Genomic DNA, 10,622 nt, shown 5'->3' with positions numbered 1-10,622 from the left:
TTTTGGTTCTTTTATAACTTTTTCATATCTTTCACTTTTGTTCGGTATTTCAACTAAGTTGATCTTTTCCTGTTTCTTAATGATCTTCCCAACATGGACCTTTCCCTTGCTCTCTGAGAACGGATCGGTTGATTTTCCATCGATTTTGTCAGTTTCCAGGTCTCACAACTGTACGTCATAGCTGGGATTATACATTCATTACATACTTTTCGTTTCACACATATTGGCAAGTTACAGTACCTCCATGATGACTCTATGTTTATCGAAAACTTTCCGTCCAGTACTAATGCATCTTATTATTTCGCTATTATGGTCTTTCGTTAGTTTTTGTATTTGTTCTAAGTAATTGTACTCCCCTATTACTTCAATAAATTCTTCACTTATTCTGATGACTCTCTTTGATGTATTTGGATTAAGCATTAGCTTTACTCCAGTTCATCTGTAGCCGTACTCTGAGACTTTCACTCTTTTGGTCATTTAACATTTCTTGCAATGTCTCTGCTGTTTCTAAGATTAGGACAATGTCATCTGCAAATCTTATCTAGTTTAGGTTTTCTCCATCTACGTTCACTCCTTTGTTCTCCAAGTCAAGCTTTCGGAAAATGCTTTCTAGGCATGTTGTAAATAGTTTTGGTGAGAGTGTATCTCCTTGACGCACGCCCTCCTCAAACTTAATTTTTTCCGAGTCTTTGTGTAGTTTAACTGTAGCAGTTCCCTTTTTATATATGTTTTAGACCAAGTTTATAATCTTTTCATTTACTCCTTGTTCCCGCAATGGATTTATAATTGCTATGTGCTCCATTGAGTCGAAAGCATGCTCTAATTAACCAAACCTAAGTACAGTGGTTTATTATAATTCTGTAGTTTTCCCAGTTAGCTGATTAATTGTGAGTAGATGATCAGTTATCTAGTACCCGCTTCGGAATGCTGCCTGTTCCAAATCTGCTGTTATTCTGTTTGTGAGCACTTTGTAACAACAAATATGGAAGAAAACCAACCCCTTAAACAGCCATCATCTATCTGTCTACTTATTTCATACAGATTCCTTTCCTTCTACTTCTTTTCTCTGTCATCATGTTTCTCTTTGATGTAGTTATATTTTCAGTTGATGAACCCAATCTTCCTACGCAACATGTACGCTCTTTTTCATTATTATCCGTTGTCTTTCCTTTTTATTTTATTTTTTTTCTCTTTGCGTGACAATTATCTTTGCAGTGACTTCATTTACTCCTTTCTTAGCCTTCTAGTTTCATGTTACCTTTCTTCTTTTTTTTACTGTGTTAATTACAGGCACCTGAAACTTATTTCTTCTTTGAGTGTACGTTTCTTTCTCTATATAATCCTTCCCTTAGCTGTTATTTTCTTCCATTATTTCTGAAACATCAGATCAGCTATTACTTTTTACTGTAGTGTCTTTGTTCGTAATCATTATTTTTTTCTCCTCTAAATTTTTTATTACTTTATTTCATTGTTTATATAGAGATTTAATTTTCCTTTTCCTGAGCAATATCTTTATCTCATTTTATGCAACATCTTTTCTCCCTACTTTTGTATAGATATAAAACCTTTGTTTCACGTGTTTTGTTCGTATAGAGAAAGGTCTTCAGTGGAGTTCACAATTAGTTTATTATAATATAATCAATGTTTACAATTAATTAACCCGATTAACTTCAGTTAGACTTTCCTCCAACAGTTAATGAGCATGAATCTAGGTATCATTAGTTTTATCCTTATTCTTCTCTTTCCTTATTTAGCAAACTCTTTTTTCTCATCTTTTCTTTATTCTTCCTTCTTGTATATTGCTATGTTTTGATCAGTGTGCATGCGGGGGTGTATGTGCATATGTGAATGAACAAAATAAAAGTTTTCAGCCAATTTTAACCATACCTTTAGGTCGGGTTGTGGAATAACCCATGAATAAGCATGCTGTTTTTAGAGCACTAGGTCAAAGGTGAAGGTCACAAGGCTAGGTCAGACACTGACATAGCAAAATAACTTCAGCATTTTTGCTAAATTTAAACCGATCTTAGAGGAAATGTTAATGGTAAGGCAAGAATGAAGTCATTTGAGAGCAATCAGTCAAAGGTCAGTGTATCAGGGTACGGTCAAAGTTCGAATTGTCTGTGTGTTTTTTAGTAATAAACTTACTCATTTTTTTTCTGGTTTTAGCCATACTTGGTGGATGGGTTGAAGGTCAGCCAAAGAGGATACGTACTGTTTGTGCGAATCATAGGTCCAGGTCAAAAACACAAGTTAATGCCAACTTGAACAGTTTTAATCCGATTTGGACCAACTATGTGAGTGTTGAAGAAAAGGCAAAACTATAAGGATTTTTTTTTCTTAGAGCAACCATTCAAAAATCATGTTCAGAGGGAAAGATCAAAGGTCAAGGATACGGGGCAAGGTCAACTCAGAGTTTTATTCTAATGTAAGCCAAACCTGGTGGAATGGTTAAAGTTTAGGCAAGAACGAAGGGATTCATTATTAGAACAATTAGCGAAAGGTCAAGGTCACAAGGCAAGGTCAAAGTTCAACCCAAGGGTCAGTGAAAAAAAAAAAAAATTATCTGATTTGGACCAAACATGGTGGATGAGTTGAAGATCATCCAAGAGGTTGATTTTTGTATTTTGGACAACAGTATGTCCAAGGTTAAGGTCACATTGTATGGTCAACTTTAGCGGTTTTCATTTGATGGAGAATAAACTTGGTGATAGTGTTCGGGTTTATATGGAGATAAAATGATTAAAGTCTTTTTTTATGCAAAAAAGGAGGAACCAAAGGCCAGGAGCCTGCTAAATCATTCCCTCCAAGAAAAAAAGAAAAAAAAAGATAACAGAGAACCAAATTCAAAATCAGTCAAAGGCAGAAGTCAATAGGGAAAGATCCAACTCCAAGGTTATCAGGAAAAGCAACTGAAACGGATTCTATTTCATTTGAACCAAAGTTTATGGAACGGATAAGGATAAGGCAGGATTGAAGTATTTCTAATTTGAAAGTGATCTGTCGAAAATCAAGGTCACAGGGCAGAGTCAAATAAATGGTCCTTTGACCAGTTGGCAATCGCGGGTGTTGCGCTCTTTGAGTATTCAATTTTGTTTACTTAAGCATTATATTATGAGGTTTCCACTAAGATAACATCGGCTCTTGTTTCATAAACAAATTCAAATTATTTAGAACACAAGGCTATGTCAATATCCTCCATAAACATTAAAAACTAAATGAAATCCAACAACTAACATTAAGATGTTGTCTTTGCAACACCCCTCCATCCCGATTTTTCTCCGCCCATTCCGAATCTCTGGGTGATGCATGTCAGTTATCGACTCAAGTGACGGCAATCTCACTAATACAAGACGTCTTTCATATCCCTCAAAGTATTGTATGTAACTTTATTGCATGAATTTTACAAATAAAGATAGGGAGTCCAAAGGATTAGGTAGGATCGTACTTAGTTTATTTATCGCAGTTAATAATACACCAGATTCGTAAGGTAAGAGCATTTGTTGAAAAAAAAAAAAAATCAGTCTCTGAAAACATTGTCTCTAAGCGTTTGACAGTTGCCTCTGATAATGGTTTACGGCATGTGCATTAAGTTTTTCATAACCAGTTTCAATTTACAACAATTTACCTTTCTCAATTTCTTCCTTTCCTTCTACGGTTCCCTTTCCTTGTCCTAAATTCCCTCCATCACAACAGACATATCCACTGTCCCTTCCCTTCATTACAACAGGTTCCCTAATTCCTCTTTCCCCTCTTTCCTTTTGTTCGTCTTAATTATTTTCTCTGTCTACCTCCACTCTCCCTCTCCCTCTCCCTCTCTTTCCAGATGAGTCCTCCCGCCTCAAATCTCCGTCACTCTCTCGTCAACACCAAACCATAGACAGAATTGCATATGCGATTCCCTTATGCAATTGTAAGAGCAGCAGATGCACAACCTTGATGTATAAACAAGTAATGGAATCCGAGCATACATAACCAGGTACACACACACAGGATGCTCCAGCGTATATATATATATATATATATATATATATATATATATATATATATATATATATATATATATATACGCCCACAATCATGAACAACAATATCCATCCACCATTTTGCCGAACAATCAAGAAACTCTGCCACAATATTCTGAAAAGTTCTTGAGACTACGAAGATTGCATCACTGGGTTTCGGAAGATTTTTGTAAGCATGGAAGAACGAACCAAAGGCCAGAAGCCCGTAAGATTGCTCCCTCCAAGAAAAAACAAATTCAAAATAACAGAAAGCCAAATTCAAGATCTGCTCACTTCGAGATACCTGGACATACTGCGTTTGAAAGACTGGAGGTCATAGAAAGTAGGATATACAGATAGAGGACACTTCTTGAGTTGACTTGTTCCATACATGAAGGACTGGGAGTAACGGTTCTCTTGCAATAGATAGATGGACATGAAAGGGATGAGAGTTTGTTGATAAACGGGTGCTACGCACCAGCAGTAGTGGTGCAGGGATGCAGGCAGACAGTTCACAGGAGCAGTGACCATTGAAGTACCTTTAGACATGAGATAAAGATGCAACAGTACAGTGCAGGGACAGGTTGAAGGAAACCAGTAAGAGGAAGAGAGTTAATGAGACGAAAAGCCTTTGACTCCACCCTATTGAGAAGAGCTGTATGTGGGGAGCCTCCCTACACATGAGAGTTGTACTCTACACAGGAGCGAATAAAACCCGTGTATAAAGTCAACAACTGCACAGGGCTAAAGAAGGCGTGGAGTCGGCTTAGTACACCTAATCTCTTGAAAGCAGATTTTACAGATGAAGTAATATGATTTTTCCAAGATAAATCCCGAGAGAATAAAACTTCATGTATGTTTAAAAACAATGCAGGATTGAGTTGGATATTGTTAAAAATTAGAGGATACAGCTGTGTAAGATTCTGACTAGCTGAAACATGTAAGAAATGAGTTTTTGAAGCATTACAAACAACAAGATAACTTTTACCCTAATCAGAAATATAAGTCATGTTAGAGATTAGGTGTGCCATTACCTCATCCTTTGTTTGCTGAAGCAACTGCTGAGATGAGAAGCAAATGGAAAGGTTAAGGGTGGAGTCAGCGTATGAGTGGATAGGGTTAGATGTACAGCTTAGAATGTCATTAATGAAGTTGATGGCAGGACAGAGCCCTGGGCAACACCACTATTGATAGCTCTAGGAGAGGAATGGTGTCCATCAACAACTTCAGCAACAGAACGACCAGAAAGGACACTAGAGATGAAGGCACACAAGGACAGAAACCATAAGAGGGCAATTTGGAAACTGAAGATATACGCCAGACCTGATCGAATGCCTTTGAGATGTCAAATGCAATAGCAAAGGTTTATCCAAAATCCCGAAAGGAGGATGACCAGGAGTCTGACAGGCAGGTGAGAAGATCGCCAGTGGATTGTCCCTGAAGGAAGCCGTACTGACGATCAGAAAGAAGGTTGTGATAGGAGAGGTGCTTTTTTTTTTTTTTTTTTTTTTTTAATTCTAAAAATTTTGAAATACAGGATGTTAAAGAAAATGGGCGAAAAGTAGGAGGATGGGAATGGTCACCCATCTTGGGAAAAGATTGAATAAGAGCAAACTTCCAGCAAGAAGGAGAGGTTCAACTTGACAAAGGCGAAAGAGTTTCCTTAGGCAGGGTATAAGCACAGATCCGAAGTTCTTGAGGACACCAGGATGGACCCCCTTAAATCCGTATGACTTGTTAGTATTGAGGCCAGTGATGGCAGAAAATACATCTGTTGAAGAAATTTTAATGTCAGCCATGAGGATGTCAGAGGGGAGAAGTGATGGAGGACCAACACTGGAATCATCTAAGATGGAATTGTAGGAGAAAATCAGAGTAGAGTTCTGCTTTATCAGTAGAAGATAAAGTTACAGAACCATCAGAGTGGAAAAGAGCTGGGAAAGATGATGAGGTAAAGTTGTTAGAAAGATTTTTGGCAAGGTGCCAGAAGGAGTGGGAAGAATTTGAGTTGCATCATCTAAGGTGGAATTGTAGGAGAAAGTCTGAGTAGAGCTCTGCTTTATCAGTAGAAGAAAAAGTTACAGAACCATCAGAGTAGAAAAGAGGAGGGTAGGAAGATCAGGTAAAGTTGTTAGAAAGATTTTTGGCAAGGTGCCAGAAGGAGTGGAAAGAATTTGAGTTGCAGAGGTCAGAGCATTTAGTACGGAAGAAATTATTTTTAGCAGTGCGAAGAATAGACTTAGCACGATTCTGGGCAGAAATATAGAAGAGATGAGGTTCAGGGGTGGGTTGGCTTCAGCACCTTTTGCAGGCCCTCTCCTCGTTGTAGACAGCATTAGAACAAGCGTGATTAAACCAAGTGATTTTTGCATTAGTCATAGAATAAGAGAAAGGAATATATGCTTCCATGCTCGAGAGATTAACCTCCATAATGTGCAGGGCACACACAGATGGCTCTCGGCCATGGAAGCAATAAACATTCCAAGGAAAATCAAAGAAGTACTGTATGAGGGCCTTCCAATCAGTAGCCCCAAAGTGCCACAGCTTCCTCTTCTTGGGAGGGTCCACAGGCCTTACTAGAATGATAGGACAGGCTAAGGTGATAAGTTTATGATCGGAGGAGCCCAATGGAGAGAAATGATTAACAGCATAAGCAGATGGATTAGTTGTAAGGAAGAGGTCAAGTACTGTATATTTTAACTCCCTCCAAGGCAGTCAGGGATATGGGTAAGGTACTGTACAAGCTGCTCAAGGTCATTAAGGATAGAAACGATGTAGGAGTGTTCATCAGGTGGAACACTGAAAGGAGAGGAAAGCAAAGGTGGTAGCGAACATTGAAATGACGTGGAATGGAAATTTCAGAGAACGGAGAAATTGATAGGATATGTTCTATATCAGAAGTAAGAGAGTCGAAGAATTTTCCATCATCAGTAAAATTAGTGATAAGTAAACACCACAGATATATTTAGTCAGAGAATGACAGGATAGCCGAAGCCATAGAGTACAGATTCCAGAAGATTCAAGTTCAAGAACTCGAGAGCAAGATATGTTGTTGCGTTCTTATACACAACATCCACCCATGGCTTTGAAACGAGTATAGAGGAAGTAGGAGGTTACAGAGAAAGGTTTGTCATCAATTGCCTCAGACAGTTGAGTCTGTGAGGAAAAGAAGGTGAGGTTTAGAGGAGGAGAGATGGCGCTCAACAGAAAGCTAGAGGAAAGGCCACGAATGTTGGAGATTTGAAGGAGTGAGTTAAACAGTGGTTCCAGGCATCTCCCTTAATCATCGCCGGGAGAGGGGTGGATGGTGGAGGCTTTTATGGTCTCCCCCCAGGGTCTTTTATGGTTCCTCCCCCCAGCGACTCCTAGACTTGGTGTCACGATGCCATTGTTAACAAAACTGCCCACAGTCTAGTAATTCTTCGTAGTGGAGTGATACGACAATTTTGTCTGCAGCTGTACACTGACACAGGTTGCCCCTGACACATGTACTTGGGGTTATACATGGGCGAAAAAATATATACTCCATTCCCTGTCAGTAGTCCCTGTATCTGGGGTCTCTCTCTCTCTCTCTCTCTCTCTCTCTCTCTCTCTCTCTCTCTCTCTCTCTCTCTCTCTCTCTCTCTCTCTCTCTCTCACACACACACACACACACACACACACACACACACTTCTTTCATACGGTATTATATCCCTCATAATCCCACAGCTTTCTCCACCACTCTTGAACACATATCGTCGTGTGCCTGGGAGGTTGCCTGGCACATCTTTCTCAGCAGTTTATCTGTGAATAAGGCACACTGATCCTTGAGTCTGGTGACGCATTTCTTAGCTCATTCTTGTTACTTCTTTACTATCATTTTTAGCTTATCAAAGACGTCTCGTGTCCTAGGGTTTAATAAAGGTTATATTTTATCCTTCCACTTCCACTGATCTCCCTTAAGGTGCATATAATCCTGTGAAGATAGCACAAATAAAAAAAAAATCCATGAATAATACTACGGTAATGTATTTCCTTCTAAAATCCTGACCACAGCCCCAAATGAATGAGATACACTTGATAAACACTGCATAACAGGTGTCCAGGATCCTTTACTTGGCCTTATTAGGGAAGACTGGTGGGGAAAATGATGTATTGTCTTGATGAGAGAGAGAGAGAGAGAGAGAGAGAGAGAGAGAGAGAGAGAGAGAGAGAGAAACAGACAAATAGACAGACAGACTGACAGACAGACAGACGGACAGACAGACAGACAGACGAACAGACCCACAGACAGACAAACGGACAAATAGACAGACCGACAGATAGCTATACAGACAGGCAGAAAGAGAGAGAGAAAGACAGGCACAGACAAAGATATAGACAGACAGACAAAGACAGACTGACTGACAAACAAAGATATAGACAGAGACAGACTGACAGACATGAGGAAAGACAGACACCGACTGACAGATATACACAGACAGGTAGAAAGACAGACGGACAGACAAAAAGTGATACAGAGAGACTGGCATCGAGAGACAGAGATTGACTGATAGACCGACAAAGACGGACTGACGGACAGACCAACAAAGAGACTGACCGACAGACTGGCTGGCAGACAGGTAAACAGACAGGCAGAAATACAGACAGCGACTGACAGATTTAGACATACAGACCGACAGACAGACAGACAGACAGACAGACAGACAAACAGTAAGACAGAATAGTTTGTATATCACTTTCGACTGAAACAGTGATTTTAGATTTTAGAATTAATCAAATGTATTTATTGTACATCTATACATATCTATACATCTATCTATCTATCTATCTATATTCAGAGAGAGAGAGAGAGAGAGAGAGAGAGAGAGAGAATGGCGGACCGAATGTTAAAGACATAAAGGCATAAATGTACAGTACATGAATCTTCCTCCTTCACTATGGAAGGTGATAGTGATTGTATATATATATATATATATATATATATATATATATATATATATATATATATATATATATATATATATATATATATTCGAAATAATAGACCAAAGACTGCATTGGTGGTGTGTTGTGGATCACGCGTGTAGAAGCACTGTGTGTGATGAGTGTTGTTGGCAGGACGGTACGATGCAAGTCACAGGTGAGGAAGCATGAAATGGGAGGGAAAAGTTGTAAGGATGGGCGAAGATACTGGTGTTTCGTGAATCAGGACGAATCGAGTAAACCTCGTGAAGATAACCGTTGTATGAGGGAGCCGTTGGCGGTGACTAGTTGTTTAGTCACAGATTCCTCTCCGAGGGAGGATGTGGGCTGGGCCAGACTAAAGGGTACATGGGGATGGAGAGAAGTGGGCAAGACCGACTGAAATGGTATGGGGTGGACTGTGGAACTGACCAGGAGAAATAAACTTTGTGAAGATGAGCGTTGTAGCTTGGAATATTAGGCTGTAACGATGACTTTTTTTTAAAGTTTTCTCCAAACAGATCCATAGCAACAAAATGCAAGACATGAAGAAACGAAAGCATTATTTGATCTCTAGTAACTGGCTTCTCATGACGAATAAACATGAGATTTCCAGCAACAAACTAATAAGAAAATCAACACACCTAGAGATTTTGAAAGGAACTCTAATGAAAGACGCGTAGATTAAACACACACACACACACGCTCGCTTGTGCAGTGGTAACGTTCCCGCTTGCCAACTGGTGGACGGGAGTTCGCGCCTCGCTCAGGTTGCGAAAAGTTTCACTGACGAAGTGGGTGGTTACTGTCCCCCTTGAGCAAGGGGACGGGTGTGTGTGTGTGTGTGTGTGTGTGTGTGAAGGTCACAGCCTTGCCCTTAGATCGGACTATATGAGCTCTCTGCTCCCTTCCGGGAGGGTAAAAGCTGACGATCACGACCATCAAGTGATCCTGACCGACCCGGTGAATTACACACACACATAATATATATATATATATATATATATATATATATATATATATATATATACACCAGAAGGGACACATCCCCTTTTTGTCTCTCGTACAGTGCAAAAAGCAGTGAAAGTAAATGGGGCAGAGCAGCCTATGCCCAGCGATAAATGAGAAAAGTTGGAGGTATATGGTTTCCGTCGGATACAATGAATTTAAAATTTCTTGAACACACATACACACCCACCCAGGGATTTATTCTCTCTCTCTCTCTCTCTCTCTCTCTCTCTCTCTCTCTCTCTCTCTCTCTCTCTCTCTCTCTCTCTCTTCGCTCAGAAACTGAATACCAAATCCATTACCCTAACTATAATGCGAAACGTGAGCAAAATGTTACGAAAAACAAAAACAAAAAATTATATTTGCAATTATTGTGTGTCAAGGTAACGCGTTCGCAGGATTAGCTGGTAAATAATGTGGAATTTCAGTAGGAGTGGACGGGAATTTGTTGACTGAAGGACCTGAGAGATCATACTAGGATAAAAGGGTAAGAAGAGGAATGGATGAGAGAGAGAGAGAGAGAGAGAGAGAGAGAGAGAGAGAGAGAGAGAGCGGAGGGGGATAGGAAGGATGAGGAGGGGCAAGGTGAAATCTGGGAGGGAGAGGGAGACAATCTGATGAGAAGGGAATGCCAAAGGTAGGGAAAATGCGAAGCATAAAAAGAG

This window comes from Coenobita brevimanus, chromosome 113 (assembly GCF_032717465.1).
Source record: "Coenobita brevimanus isolate Jiangsu-jjx chromosome 113, ASM3271746v2, whole genome shotgun sequence".
Lineage (NCBI taxonomy): Eukaryota > Metazoa > Arthropoda > Malacostraca > Decapoda > Coenobitidae > Coenobita > Coenobita brevimanus.
This window is presented reverse-complemented; position numbering follows the sequence as displayed.